This window comes from Schistocerca gregaria, chromosome 3, assembly GCF_023897955.1.
Source record: "Schistocerca gregaria isolate iqSchGreg1 chromosome 3, iqSchGreg1.2, whole genome shotgun sequence".
Lineage (NCBI taxonomy): Eukaryota > Metazoa > Arthropoda > Insecta > Orthoptera > Acrididae > Schistocerca > Schistocerca gregaria.
The window spans coordinates 204,456,719-204,473,592 of NC_064922.1; the positions used below are offsets into that span (position 1 = coordinate 204,456,719).

Below are 16,874 nucleotides of genomic sequence, written 5' to 3' on the forward strand. Positions count from 1 at the left end.
ACCCTCTTCCTTCTACCATCATCATCAGCATTTATCAGCACAAGCATAACGCTGTACTCCACAGGCTGTAGCGCTGCTTCTATCGGAAGGGTGATCAATAACGTTTTCTAAAGCTGTTTATTTCCTCACACTCCCGATCCTGGACGCTAAAAGAATGACAGATTACAATCCAGATGAGACCACCTGCAATAGGGGCCTAACACTAACTCTGTAGCACACGGGCAGTGGTTTATTAAAATGAAGAGGCAAAGACACTGATACACCAGCCTAATATCGTGTAAGACCCCCGTGAGTACCGACAAGTGTTCGGCACTGTGCTCTGGGTGTCTTAATCTAACATTAGGTTACGCAACATGTTTGATCTATGTAATTACTTCTTACAAGACCTACATGTTTCCTAACAGCGGAGGATGTTGAGCAAGAGAAGTCAAACTGATTTTTTTATAAATAAACAATATACCCTTGAATTTCCAATTTTGAGATACTTCCTCTCCACCAAAGAGCCATCAATTTCCATATATTCCATACACTGCCTTAAATCCCCCAAATTGTTTAAATAAACAATATTCCACACATTGTATAAATATTTTAAACAATATTCCATACACTACAATCGAATTCCCTCCAAATGACCGATCACTGGAGTCATTTTCCGGTCAATTTCCGAGAGGGAGGTTGGGAGGGGAGGAGGTTAATTAAGTAGTCAATCAAATTGATAAGCGTGAGAGGGGCTATTCCAATAACTCAGACCTGAAAGTGTACCTGTATCAGCAAGGAGGGAGGTCTCCTGAGGGGGGAGGGGGCTGGGGAACAACATGTTAAGTGTCTGTCAATCAAAAGGAAGGATCCTTTCAGCAGAACAATAGGTTAAGGACATGTCAATCAAAGGAGAACCCTGTGCCGTGCGTGGCTCACGGTTATACCGTTTACTGCTCTTATTGCTCGTCAACTTGGTTTTGAGGTTCTGTCGCCTCCTTTTTTTTTTATTCGATTTACTAGGTTGGTGCTTTGCTTGCCCATGAGTGGCAGCGGCAGCGGCAGCGCTTATCGATAAGTGCACTGTCGCGCCATCTCTGGAGCGACCGCTAGTATTTCCGGGTCGTCGTGAGTCTGCAGTTCAGTCGGGGACGGAGGGCCAGTGAGGTGCGGACAGCCAGTACTTGCCGACCGCTGGCCACACACATCAACTGTCCAGCAGAAGGAGACTGGAGCGGGATCGAACGCCAATTGGTCGTTCAGCCGTTCATCTCATCGGATGACGTGTGTTTGGTCGCTGGCCACTTATGGAATCTCTCTGTGTGTGTGTGTGTGTGTGTGAGAGAGAGAGAGAGAGACTTGCCATTTCGTCCTGGTTTTTCCACAGCAATGGGAGTTGATTAGGTTGTTGGTTGGTCCGTCAGCCGCCCGTAGGTCGTGCTGCCACCCGATTATTTAATGTTACGCTTGGCTGCCTGTCTCAGCTAAACTGTTGTTAGAGTGTCCTCCCCAGGCCGACCCTTGGAACACTTCTGAGCACCACTGTTCTGTTGTTTGTGATTGTGATTTTCTTTAGTCTAAAGTACTGTGCCAGCCCTTCAGCCGTGTATTAATTTTGTCTGTTCTATGTTCAGTATATGGCCTTCAGCTGAACCTTATGTGAAGTATTTTAAGATTTGACCTTCAGCCTACTAAATTAAAAATTTGTCTAAAAACCTTTTAAAATATCCTTACAGGAGTTCTTAATATCCAGGCCTTAAGCCCTCAGTTCTCCTATTTTGTAACTATGACCTTCATCTGTGTGTATTCGTTAACGCAATTTCAATAACTTGTGTTCTGGCCTTCAGCTTGTTTCTGAATTATTACTAGGGCATTTGTGATTAAGTGTTTTTAGCAATAAAGTTTGTATGTTTGTGCAACTAGCACCAACTGATTTGGCCCATTTCCGCAACTTTATGCGCTCTGTCCTGCGAAATCAGATTTCATGCTTGTCAATCAAAGGAGAACAAAAAGTTAGCCCCTGAGTGCATACCTGCCCCTGATGTGGGCAACCCGCACTACCCCCCCCCCCCCCCCCCCCCCCCCACCTCCCAACTTACGCAGCGCTCCATGACTGCTGGAGGACTGACGCACTGCTGTCGTCACACATTCAGTCCTGGTCGGGTATTTTTGTGTCTCACAGTGATTCTCAATGCTGCATAGCGTCATTACAAATTCTCTTTCTATAACTATTTTATAACAAATTAGCACAAGACAGTTTCTCATATTTGTGAATGCGTCTTGCTCCTCAGCAATATTCTTTATTCATTCTCCTATCTTCATAAGAGGAATAAAATTCATGTACTAATGGTCATCACCGACGAACCATTATAATGCATCCATTGCACTCATCTACTCTCTAAAAACACACATACGACAGAACTCTACGATACCAGCAAGGAAAGGGGCCAATTCGTGCAGAGGAATAACACTCTTTCCGACGGGTGGTTAAAGCCACTCCGTGGGATATCCCACCCAACAATAATATACGACATTTACATTTTCCATCTACCGTTCTCTCTGTAAACCCCCTTCGATTTCTTTTTTACATTAATTTACAAACATCCTTATATAGAGCGATTCAGCTGCAGGAAATTTAACGTGGCTACATCTTGTACTGCGATACGTTTTCACTAGAGGCCACAGTTGTCGACTAATGCCTTTTTTCTTGAATAATTTGAAAACTATGGCCTCTAGCGGAAACGTATCCCAGTACGGAATATGACTACATTAAATTTCCTACGAAAAGTTCTGTTCCTTTTTCTCTTCAGGGATTATATTTTGCACTTAGTAAGCGCGATAATACGAAAATCTTGTGCTTGTTATTTGTACGTGCTGCAGGTTGCATAAAATCCATACATAGAGGCAGCTGAATCGCCCTGTGTATGCACTGTGTAGCAGGGATGGTAATAAAGCTTTAAATATCACCTCGAAAAAAAAAAAACAAATATCTGTAATGAATTTTCTGTCTGTTTTTTTGTTTGTAGGTATGTTTGTCTAAAGTCCCAGAACACTTTGAAACCCTGCTGTGCAGTACTGTAGTACGACGGTAGACGAGACGAAACAAAATGGTGCATATCGTTTCCACGTTATCAATGGTCTGCTCCAAAGTACCATAGGACGCCAATAGACGAGCGAAACAAAGTGGCGCAGACTGTTGATAAAGTAGAGACGATGTGCGCCATTTTGATTTGTCTCGTCTAGCATCGTGATAATTGAAACATTATCACTCTTAACGATAGTTAAACTAAAAAACACTGTCTTTCTCACTAGAACACCAAACTGTGCATGATACACTGAGTACCCTCCTAACATCGTGTCGGACCTGCTTTTGCCCGGCGTAGTGCAGCAACTCGACGTGGCATGGACTCAACAAGTCGCCGGAAGTCCACTCCAGAAATATTGAGCCACGCTGCTTCTACAGCCGTCCGTAATTGCGAAAGTGTTGCTGGTGCAGCATTTTGTGCACGAACTGATCTCTCGATAATGTCCCAGAAATGTAGGAGGGGATTCTTGACGACCGCTCTGGGTAGCCAAATGATTCGCTGGAATCTCCAGGATGTTCTTCCAACCGAACGAAAACAACTGTAACATCCAAACAAATTCCATACCAACATGAAGTCCATGAATGGCTGCAAATGATCTCAAAGTAGTCACACACAACCATTTCCAGTCAATGATCAGTTAAGTTGGACGAGAGGATCCGGTCGATACCATGTAAATACAGTCCACACAATTATGCAGCCACCACCAATTTGCTTGTTGACAACTTGGGTCCACAGATTCGTGCAGTCTGCCACACTCGAACACTACCATCAGCTCTCACCAACTGAAATCGGTTTTCCAGTCGTCTAGCGTCCACCAGACATCATCACGGCCAAAGAGAGGCGCTGCAGGCGATGTCGCGTCGGTCGTCTGCTGCCATAGCCTTTTAAAAACACATTTTGCCGCAGTGTCCTAACGCATACGTTCGTCATACGTCCCACATTGATTTCTGCCGTTATTGCACGCAGTGTCGCTTGTCTGTAGGGACTGACAACTATACGCAAACGCCACTGCTCTCGATCGTTAAGTGAAGGCCGTTGGCCTCTGAGTTGTAGGTGAAAGGTAATGCCTGAAATTTGGTATTCTCGGTACACTCTTCACTGTGGGTCTCGGAATGTTGAATCGCCTAACGATTTCCGAAGTGCGTCTAGCTCCAACTACTATTCCGCGATCAAAGTCTGTTAATTCCCATAACCACATGGGAAACCTTTACAGATGAATCACCTGAGTACAAATGACAGCTGCGCCAATGAACTGCCCTTTTATACCCTATGTACTATAAGGGCTCCTTTGAAAAAAAAATTGTTTGCTACTACTACTAGGCTAATTACCGTTTAGCTCTACAGGACCTTTATACTGAAATGTTTCCCACACCACCTTGTATTGTCTTTCTATGTGTGTGAGTAATTGTATGTTCACTCAAAAAATGGTTCAAATGGCTCTAAGCACTACGAGACTTAACATCTGAGGTCATCTGTCCCCTATAACTTAGAACTAATTAAACCTAACTAACCTAAGGACATCACACACATCCATGCCCGAGGCAGGATTCGAACCTGCGACCGTAGCAGCCGCGTAGTTCTGGACTGAAGCGCCTAGAACCGCTCGGCCACCGCGGCCGGCGTATGTTCACTGTTGTGGGTAAATATATACAGCGTACATAGGGCGATGTGTGAAACTGATAGCGATTACACGTTTCCGCTGTTGTAGAAATCTGCTCCAGCTGCTGCAGATACCGTGTTGAGCTGAAAGTGGTAACCAAAGTACGGAGAAATATTCTTCGAGGCTCTGTTGCATAGCAATCAGATTGCTTTCAGTTCTGAGAAATGTCCAGGTACAATTGTGGATTTGAATGTTCCATGAAGTGACTTCTTTTCCGAAGAAAGCATCGATCTACTTCACTAGAACTGAACGGTCCCGTCGGAACAGTTCTCAAGCTGGTGTTTATTATTAAATCACAATAGAAGTATTAGCTGGTTGTAGAATACCTTCTTGAAATGAACAATATTTTATTGTTCTATTAACTGATTTCCTTCCATATACACATACATTTTACAATGTGAATCAAAAACTCGCAATGGCGTCGATTTTTACATCACAAGAATGGCTCTCTTCTTGTGAAATTACTCTTAACAAGAACAAAAGCTCTATATCCTAAGAATAATTATGTGAGCGCTGACCGCGACAAAGTGATGAGCAATATCTTTGTCTCTCTCTCTCTCTCGCACTGTCACAGCAAGTTACGCTTCATGATACATCATAGTACGCAATACTACCACCACTTCTATATGTGCATATCGCTATCCCATGACTTTTGCCTCCTCATTGTAAAGTGTCACGATCTGACAAATCATATTTCTACCAAAGCATCTGTATACATGTCGCCATTATTTTGATAGCACACGTATTACCTGCCCTTGGCAACGTTAACGACAAGCCCGATTACGCCACCAGCAAACGCATTCGTTGTCCGCCAAGAGCTCTGTGACTGTACCGTTCCTCGGCGTAAAGCCGCCCACTTCATAGAGAACAAGAGGTGACAGCTGCGGGACACGGCGATTGAATTCCGACGCATGCACTTCGGCGCGGCGACCCTGACATTTGGCGCATTCTAGGCGCTTCTGGACCGTTGTGACAGCGGGTACCCGTATCGCGGGCGGCCGTCGACAGTCCAGTAGGTCGCGCCGAACAATAGGCTGCCGCATACGCTTCCATGTCCCGCTCATTCACCGAAATTTCATGCAGAAAACCAGATCCTCAGATACCGCCAGAGACCTTAAGACAATAGACAGCCTTCTCCGAGATTCTGAGTGCGATCTCAAGAGAGGAACACACGTCCTTGGCATTATGTTAGAGCTGCCGCCATGTTTCGCCCCGGATTCTGTGGAAGCAAGGTGACTTTCAAATGTTTCGGATTCAGTTAATTCATCCTTAGTTTAAAAAAATCGTCTAAGTTTTCTTTTAAAATTGTAGCTCTGTTGCTTACTGAAGCGACAGAGGTGTCACATATCATTGTGTAATTCTGTGAACATTACAATAAATAATTATAATATAAAACTTATTATACATATGGTTTTGTGATATTCACCAGCTCCTGCCTTCTATGGAACTGGAACTGTTACAATTAACTTACAGTCTAAGGGTATTTTGTCTCTCTCGTATTCGTTCCTCGAGTACCAATGGAACAGTTTTCTGGTGGCTGTTCCTCCCTAGGATCTAAATAATTTTTTTTTCCTGAGAATTACATTCCTCCGAGTACCCCTTACCGGGAATGCGAATAGCGGACTAGTTTACCTGCGCAATATTTTATCCACGATGATGCCATCATCATTAAACCATAACGTAGAGCTGCATGTCCTCGGGAAATAAAGCGGCTGCAGTTGTCTTGCATTCAGCAACGATACTGTCGCAAATTATTTACAGAAGAATGAAAAAACTGGTAGAAGCCGACCTCGGGGAAGAACAGTTTGGATTTCGGAAAAATTTAGGAAAACACGCAAGCCAGTACTGAGCGCACGGCATATCTTAGAAGAGAGGCCGAAGACAGACAAACCTATATTTATGCATTTGTAGATTTAGGCAAAGCTTTTGACTATACTGACTTCAGCAGGGACAAAATACAGGGACCATACTGTTACTTACAACTTGTGCAGACGCCAGTCTTCCGTTGTAAAGAGTCGACCAATACGTAAGGGTTTGTAGATGATTGTTACTTTTTTGGTGGCGGCAGAGGACTTGGAAGATCAGTTGAGTAGAAGCAAAAGTGTATTGATAAGAGACGGAAAGAAAAAATTAACGAATTTTTTTTAAAAAAAAAGACGGTAATGGCAATTAAGCGAATTAAATCGGGTAATGTTGAAGAAATTAGATTAGAAAATGAGACGCTAACAAGGAACAATTTGAGTGTGAGATCGTAAGTTCAATCTTCGGTAAGGTTCATTAGAAAGTGTTGTGTTAACAATTACGACACGAAAAAAATCAGCTGCTAATGACTCACCATGTGCATCAGGAAGGCGACAAAAAATGAGTGTTCGGGAGGTGCAGGGATCAGCATTCTATGGGATGCCTGCATTACACTTCAAAAAATGGACTTCGTCGACATTCAAGAAATGTTCAAAACAAGCCATTAACTTGCACCATGAACATCGAATGAAAAATGGCGCATCGCAGTGTTTAGAAAGGTTCGCATGATCAAGATTGCAAGCTAATTTCTTGGGAATTACAGGACGTTCAGCTAGGTATCCACTCGTAACCACTACCACCATAGCAAGTTACTAAGCAGTTCAACCAGGCTGTGTAGCCCCATGCTGTGCTCACCATTGGATACCTCCAGTTCCGCCCCGTGTTGCTATTAGAGGCCACTATTGCAGTTGCATGGTGGACAACGTATGGGGCGTCGAATGCCGTAAACATCGTCGGGCTTTTGAGACCGCGCAGTGAAGGAATTCCGTGTAAGAGCAGTTCATGAATTATGCTATTTGAGTCGCGAATTTCGAGAATGGCCAAAGCAGAGAGATTATTAAATGCAGACTGACGATAGCAAGAGAAGTGTTTCTCAAAGATAGAAATAGTGTTGCATCTTATCTCTATAAATAAAAATTAATGTTTCTTTGTATGTTCGTCCTGTATGCGTTTCTAAACCATTCATTCGATTGTGATGGAACGGTCCTCCGTACGCCCGCGAAGGTTCTTGAAACCCCCCCCCCTCTCTCCAAAAAAACCCACATAATTCAGGAGATATTAAGTCACAAAAAGTGAGATGCCACAGCACGAAAATACCCACATTAATGCATCCTCTATTTGAGAGAGAGAGCACTTAGCAACTGGCAGCAAACTTTACAAAATCTATAATTCCAAACGTTTACGAAAATGATGAAAGGAGAAAGGTTACCGGTTACTGCGTTTTCGATGTACATGCCGTAAAACTGTCGCATCAGGCATGACGTGCATCGCAAACACAGGACGTGCTTGGATCAAGGAACAGTCGGAATTGTAGTTGTAAATTATTGTAGTTGTGCTGGGAAAGCCCCTGAGCTACAAGCGCTCATAGAAAGCACAGAAGCTGAAATCGTTATGGGTACAGAAAGCTGGCTAAAGCCTGAAATAAGTTCTGCAGAAATTTTTACGAAGTCTCAGACGGTGTTCAGGAACGATAGATTAGGCAGAATTGGTGGTGGAGTGTTTGTGTCTGTCAGTAGTGGTTTATCTTGTAGTGAAGTCGAAGTAGATACTCCGTGCGAATTGCTATGGGTGGAGGTTATACTTAACAGCCGAACTAAGTTAATAATTGGCTCCTTCTACCGACCCCCAGACTCCGATGATATAGTTGCTGAACAGTTCAGAGAAAATTTGAGTCTCGTAACAAATAAATACCCCACTCATACGGCTATACACTCCTGTAAATTGAAATAAGAACACCGTGAATTCATTGTCCCAGGAAGGGGAAACTTTATTGACACATTCCTGGGGTCAGATACATCACATGATCACACTGACAGAACCACAGGCACATAGACACAGGCAACAGAGCATGCACAATGTCGGCACTAGTACAGTGTATATCCACCTTTCGCAGCAATGCAGGCTGCTATTCTCCCATTCAGACCATCGTAGAGATGCTGGATGTAGTCCTGTGGAACGGCTTGCCATGCCATTTTTCACCTGGCGGCTCAGTTGGACCAGCGTTCGTGCTGGACGTGCAGACCGCGTGAGACGACGCTTCATCCAGTCCCAAACATGCTCAATGGGGGACAGATCCGGAGATCTTGCTGGCCAGGGTAGTTGACTTACAACTTCTAGAGCACGTTGGGTGGCACGGGATACATGCGGACGTGCATTGTCCTGTTGGAACAGCAAGTTCCCTTGCCGGTCTAGGAATGGTAGAACGATGGGTTCGATGACGGTTTGGATGTACCGTGCCCTATTCAGTGTCCCCTCGACGATCACTAGAGGTGTACGGCCAGTGTAGGAGATCGCTCCCCACACCATGATGCCAGGTGTTGGCCCTGTGTGCCTCGGTCATATGCAGTCCTGATTGTGGCGCTCACCTGCACGGCGCCAAATACGCATACGACCATCATTGGCACCAGGGCAGAAGCGACTCTCATCGCTGAAGACGACACGTCTCCATTCGTTCCTCCATTCACGCCTGTCGCGACACCACTGGAGGCGGGCTGCACGATGTTGGGGCGTGAGCGGAAGACGGCCTAACGGTGTGCGGGACCGTAGCCCAGCTTCATGGAGACGGTTGCGAATGGTCCTCGCCGATACCCCAGGAGCAACAGTGTCCCTAATTTGCTGGGAAGTGGCGGTGCGGTCCCCTACGGCACTGCGTAGGATCCTACGGTCTTGGCGTGCATCCGTGCGTCGCTGCGGTCCGGTCCCAGGTCGACGGGCACGTGCACCTTCCGCCAACCACTGTCGACAACATCGATGTACTGTGGAGACCTCATGCCCCACGTGTTGAGCAATTCGGCGGTACGTCCACCCGGCCTCCCGCATGCCCACTATATGCCCTCGCTCAAAGTCCGTCAACTGCACATACGGTTCACGTCCACGCTGTCGCGGCATGCTACCAGTGTTAAAGACTGCGATGGAGGTCCGTATGCCACGGCAAACTGGCTGACACTGACGGCGGCGGTGCACAGATGCTGCGCAGCTAGCGCCATTCGACGGCCAACACCGCGGTTCCTGGTGTGTCCGCTGTGCCGTGCGTGTGATCATTGATTGTACAGCACTCTCGCAGTGTCCGGAGCAAGTATGGTGGGTCTGACACACCGGTGTCAATGTGTTCTTTTTTCCATTTCCAGGAGTGTAGATGGTGTGGACTTCAACCTTCCCTCGATATGTTGGCAAAAATACTTGTTCAAAACTGGTGGTAGGCAGAAAACATCTTCCGAGATTGACCTCTTAGCCACAAACAATCCAGAGCTAATAGAGAGCATCATGACTGATACAGGGATTAGTGATCACAAAGTCGTTGTATCTAGGCTCAATACCATTTCTTCCAAATCCATCAGAAAGAAACGCAAAATAATTTTATTTAAAAAAGCGGGTAAAATGTCGCTAGAAGCTTTCCTAAGAGAGAATTTCCATTCCTGCCGAACTGACTATGCAAATGTAGACGAGATGTGGCTCAAATTCAGAGATATAGTAGCAACAGCAATTGAGAGATTCATACCTCATAAATTGGTAAGAGATGGAACTGACCCCCCATAGTACGCAGAACAGGTCCGAACGCTGTTGCAGAGGCAACAGAAGAAGCATGCGAAGTTCAGAAGAACGCGAAATCCCGAAGATTGTCTAAAATTTACAGACGCGCGAAATTTGGCACGGACTTCAATGCGAGATGCCTTTAATAGGTTCCACAACGAAACATTATCTCGAAATTTGGTAGAAAATCCGAAGAAATTCTGGTCGTGTGTAAAGTACACAAGCGGCAAGACGCAGTCAATACCTTCGCTGCGCAGTGCCGATGGTACTGTTGTCGGCGACTGTGCCGCTAAAGCGGAGTTATTGAACGCAGTTTTCCGAAATTCCTTCACCAGGGAAGACGAATGGAATATTCAATAATTTGAAACACGAACAGCTGCTAGCATGAGTTTCTTAGAAGTAGATACCTTAGAGTTTCCAAAGCAACTCAAATCGCTTGATACGGGCAAGTCTTCAGGTCCAGATTGTATAGCGATTAGGTTCCTTTCAGATTACGCTGATACTATAGCTCCCTACTTAGCACTCATATACAACCGCTCGCTCACCGATAGATCTGTACCTACAGATTGGAAAATTGTGCAGGTCACACCAGTGTTTAAGAAGGGTAGTAGGAGTAATCCATCTAACTACAGACCTATATCATTGACGTCGGTTTGCAGTAGGCCTTTGGAGCATATACTGTATTCAAACATTATGAATCACCTCAAGGGGAACGATCTATTGATACATAATCAGCATGGTTTCAGGAAACATCGTTCTTGTGCAACGCAGCTAGCTCTTTATTCGCACGAAGTAATGGCCGTTATCGACAGGGCATCTCAAGTTGATTCCGTATTTCTAGATTTCCGGAAATCTTTTGACACCGTTCCTCACAAGTGACTTCTAATCAAGCTGCGGGCCTATAGGGTATCGTCTCAGTTGTGCGACTGGATTCGTGATTTCCTGTCAGGAAGGTCGCAGTTCGTAGTAATAGATGGTAAATCATCGAGTAAAACTGAAGTGATATCAGGTGTTCCCCAGGGAAGCGTCCTGGGACCTCTTCTGTTCCTGATCTATATAAATGACCTGGGTGACAATCTGAGCAGTTCTCTTAGGTTGTTCGCAGATGATGCTGTAATTTACCGTCTAGTAAGGTCATCTGAAGACCAGTATCAGTTGCAAAGCGATTTAGAACAGATTCCTGTATGGTGTGGCAGGTGGCAGTTGACGTTAAATAACGAAAAGTGTGAGATGATCCACTTGAGTTACAAAAGAAATCCGTTGGAATTCGATTACTCGATAAATAGTACAATTCTCAAGGCTGTCAATTCAACTAAGTACCTGGGTGTTAAAATTACGAACAACTTCAGTTGGAAGGACCACATAGATAATATTGTCGGGAAGGCGAGCCAAAGGTTGCGTTTCATTGGCAGGACACTTAGAAGATGCAACAAGTCCACTAAAGAGACAGCTTACACTACACTCGTTCGTCCTCTGTTAGAATATTGCTGCGCGGTGTGGGATCCTTACCAGGTGGGATTGACGGAGGACATCGAGAGGGTGCAAAGAAGGGCAGCTCGTTTTGTATTATCGCGTTATAGGGGAGAGAGTGTGGCAGATATGATACGCGAGTTGGGATGGAAGTCATTAAAGCAAAGACGTTTTTCGTCGCTGCGAGATCTATTTCCGAAATTTCAGTCACCAACTTTCTCTTCCGAATGCGAAAATATTTTATTGAACCCAACCTACATAGGTAGGAATGATCATCAAAATAAAATAAGAGAAATCAGATCTCGAACAGAAAGGTTTAGGTGTTCGTTTTTCCCGCGCTCTGTTCGGGAGTGGAATAGTAGAGAGATAGAATGATTGTGGTTCGATGAACCTTCTGCCAAGCACTTAAATGTGAATTGCAGAGTAATCATGTAGATGTACATGTAGAGGTTTTACTTTATTACTTCACTGCTACATACTCTATTCGCAGTATATTTTTTATACAGTATCCACATTTGTCACGGAATGTGATAGCAAATTTATATCGGTGTACGCCACACAGTGGAGGAGATTTGACGTCATAAATATAGAGATGGCTGCGAAAATACCGCGTCAGACAGGACGTTTTGTTTTATCCATTCTTTATTACTAAAGTTATTCCCAGCACAACCACGGGGGTATTGCAATGCAATGTTTTGTCAAAATTTCAAATCAATTGGCCAAGAATTGTCCGAGAAATGCTACTAAGAACTATTCCTAACCCGCTGATTAACGTAATGCGCCAGTGTTGTGGTGATATCTACAGAAATTGACTTTAAAAACCAATATGTGTGTACAAGTACAAAACGGTACATCCGCTGAGTGTTTCGCAAAACAATTGTTGGAAACTGAAAATGAGAAAATGGCAACGGTATCACATTGCTACCAAACTTTTGTTAAATCACAGCAGCCAGGGACGGATCGATACACAAAGTTTTCCCAAATCTCGTACACAACTATGGGAGTCACCAGTGGCTCAGCATACGTGCTGTAATAGCAGCTAAAATCGGCGATCAGCACCATCAACAGAACAGCAGGGCAGTCGACAACTTATAACTCCTTCGATACTCTAAGTCTAATGAATCAAGACGAAGTTATAAATTATCCGACTGAATTCCTGATTCACTTGAGTTGCCGGGCATGCTGCAGCACGTGTCGATACTAAAAATTGGCGTGCGTTTCATTCTTCTCAGAACTATCAGTCCAGTCCAGCACAGCTTTGCAAGGGTACCAGACTTTCAATGCAAAGGGATGACGAATAACATCATCTAAGCTACAAAAACAAAAGGAAATTTTAAAGGAGAAGATGTACTGTTACCACGCATCCCAGTGACTCCGACAGATATGCCATTCGAGTTACCGAGCGAGGTGGCGCAGTGATTAGCACACTGGACTAACATTCGGGAGGACAACGGTTTAATCCCGCGTATGGCCATTCTGATTTATGTTTTTTATGTTTTTTGTGAGTTCCCTAAATTGCCTCAGGCGAATGCCCGGATGGTTCTTTTGAAAGGCTACAGCCGACTTTCTTCCTCATCCTTCTGTAATCCGATGGGACCGATGACCTCGCTGTTTGATCCCCTCGCCCCTACCAACCATTCGTGTTAAAACTCTTACAGTTTCCCGTGTCTCTCATTTCCAATAACCTGCAACAAGATGCGGGGACGATCACTACAAGAGTGTGGACTAAATTTGAAAAATCAATCCATGCTGCTACCATGGACAACTGTATGTGGCTTGCTCAAGCGTCGGGAAACCGTCTGACTTATTCATGTGCTCATCAGGCGGAAAAACCAAAAATATTATATGTCTAAAAGCGCTTCAATAAATAGTTTATAAAACATTTTTTTCCTCTCTGTGTCATTGAAACGCATGCCGGGAACCGCTAGTACACTACTGGCCATTAAAATTGCTACACCAAGAAGAAATGCAGATGATAAACGGGTATTCATCGGACAACTATATTATACTAGAACTGACATGTGAATACATTTTCACGCAATTGGAGTCCATAGATCCTGAGAAATCAGTACACAGAACATCCACCTCTGCCCGTAATAACAGCCTTGATAAGCCTGCCCATTGAGTCAAACGGAGCTTGGATGGCGTGTACAGGAACAGCTGCCCATGCAGCTCCAACACGATACCACAGTTCATCAAGAGTAGTGACAGGCGTATTGTGACGAGCCAGTTGCTCGGTCACCATTGACCGGACGTTTCCAATTGGTGAGAGATCTGGAGAAGGTGCTGGCCAGGCCAGAAGCCGAACATTTTCTGTATCCAGAAAGGCCCGTACATGACGTGCAACATGCGGTCGTGCATTATCCTGCTGAAATGTAGGGTTTCGCAGGGATCGAATGAAGGGTAGAGCCACGGGTCGTAACACATCTGAAACGTAACGTCCAACGTTCAAAGTACGGTCATTGCGAACAAGAGGTGACCGAGACGTGTAACCAATGGCACTCCATACCATCACGCCGGATGATACGCCAGTATGCCGATGACGAATACACGCTTCCAATGTGCGTTCACCGCGATGTCGCCAAACACGGATGCGACCACCATGATGCTGTAAACAGAACCTGGATTCATCCGAAAAAATGATGTTTTGTGATTCGTGCACCCAGGTTCGTCGTTGAGTACACCATCGCAGGCGCTCCTGTCTGTGATGCAGCGTCGAGGGTAACCGCAACCATGGTCTCCGTGCTGATAGCCCATGCTGCTGCAAACGTCGTCGAACTGTTCATGCAGATGGTTGTTGTCTTACAAACGTCCCCATCTGTTGACTCAGGGATCGAGACGTGGCTACACGATCCGTTACAGCCATGCGGATAAGATGCCTGTCATCTCGACTGCTAGTGATACGAGGCCGTTGGGATCCAGCACGGCGTTCCATATTACCCTCCTGAACCCACCGATTCCATATTGTGCTAACAGTCGTTGGGTCTCGACCAACGCGAGCAGCAGTGTCGCGATACGATAAACTGCAGTCGCGATAGACTGCAATCCGACCTTTATCAAAGTCGGAAACGTGATGGTACACATTTCTCCTCCTTGCACGAGGCATCACAACAACGTTTCACCAGGCAACGCGGGGCAACTGCTGTTTGTGTATGAGAAATCGGTTGGAAACTTTCTTCATTTGAGCGCGCTGTAGGTATCGCCACCGGCACCAACCTTGTGTGAATGCTCTGAAAAGCTTATCATTTGCATTTCACAGCATCTTCTTCCTGTCGGTTAAATGTCGCATCTGTAGCACGTCATCTTCGTGATGTAGCAATTTTAATGGCCAGTAGTGTATTTACATAAATGTTAAAAAATATTTTCTGAAGGTATTTGTGTGAGATGTACTGTGGTACGAAAGTGGAACATCCATGGTTAACAGCAGAGACAAGAAGAGGATAGAAGGTTTTGAAAAGTGGTGGTAAAAAAGTATTCTGAAGATTAGATGGGTAGATCGAATAACTACTGCAGAAGTACAGAATCGAACTGGGGATAAATGAACACCTCGACTAAGAGAAAGGATCAGCCGATAGGACACATAATCAGCCATTCAGGAATGCTCACTTTGGTCGTGGAGTTCAGTAGGGGGTGGAATGGTAAAAATTGTAGGGACAGACGAATGTTGGAGTAGGGTGAGGAGTTTTAAGTGGATGCAGGTTCAGGAGCTGAGCAGGTATGAAGAGGTTTACACAGGATAGAGTAGCGTGCAGATTTGCATCAAGTCAGTCTTCGGACTGAAGACCACAACACAACGTTTTTGCATTCTAAGGCAATGAGAAGATAACACAGCTGCTTACCCGCAGAGTCCATGATTAGAAAACTTATACAAAATGCAGATATACTGGCAGATGGTTAGTTCTTGATGCAAAGACTGGTTACTCAGTCTCAAAGTAAGAAAATGTAACGCGCGTAAACAGAGGAAACGGACAGCTTTAGTTACAGTCCACCACTGGCTGCTATTTGCCGGAGTTAGTCTAGGTCCTTGGGAATGTGTCAGATGTGATTTGAGGTGGGAAGACTGCATATTGTGTTGGTGTAAAATTTCGCACCGTTTTTCCATAAGTTTAACAAACGCAACAGATACACGTAACACAGGTTTTAGTCATCAATAACATAGTCTCCTTCACAGTTTACAACAGTCTACCAACCCTGGGTAACTTTCATTCCTCCAATGTAGAAATCAGGTAGTTTTGAGGCGAAGAAATCGTCGAGCTATGTTCGGAGGGCACTTTCATCCGGAAAGGAAGTTACCAGGACGGAAATGGTGAAAATCTGACGGTTCAAGATCTGGTGAATAAGTTGGGTACAGAATGACTTCCCAACCCAATTGCTGTATAGCTCTTTCAAATCGTCTAACTACTATTGTGTGCAATAAATTTTACTGTGTCGTAAGTACAACAAAAGTATTTTTTTGCAAATCGAAACCTGAGGTACACATTTGTGAATGTTTATCCTTTTCATCCTGCGCAAGCGCTGCCAACTATTGGGCATCACTATGAAAATATCAGCAAGTCAACATAGTAGTGCACAGCAGCTCGTTACCACTACAATAAACGGATGTGGTTACTTCACTATGTCCCACTATATAATTGAATATTGTTATTGTTATTTTGTATGTATCTGAAATGTTCCGATTTCTCCACTTTGCACTCCATTTTCTAACGTCCACAGCTCCACTATCTCTATATGACGAGCAGACAATACGTAAACTCGCATAGCAACAGCGAACTACAAATAAAAAATGACTATCGATAAATAAATCCACAGCAACTATAATACTAACATGTAAAACAAAAACTCTACGAAGTTAAGTCCCGACCTAGTAGTTGAAGTCATGGGAAATGCAGACGTGAGACTGAGACATAGCGGAGGAACCCTAGGAAAGTATAACTCACTCACGAAGGAGATCCTATGTATAACGGCCTTACCACCTATTCGTAAGTATTCTTCGTCAGTCTGGGACTCTTAGAAAGAGGTACAGAATATTCAAAGAGCTGCGCGAGAGCGCCATACTAATGCTCAACAACCTACAGTCGGGAACGCTACAAGCGCTATGCATCACACACAGTTCTACTCCCAAAATACCGATA

At 44.6% G+C, this 16,874-nt stretch overlaps 1 protein-coding gene across 1 annotated transcript in view; it reads left to right on the top strand.

Moving 5' to 3' along the window:
- LOC126354035 (A disintegrin and metalloproteinase with thrombospondin motifs 7-like) overlaps positions 1–16,874 on the top strand; it is a 423,933-nt gene that overhangs the window by 205,115 nt on the left and 201,944 nt on the right. The gene's annotated exons all lie outside the window — the stretch shown is intronic.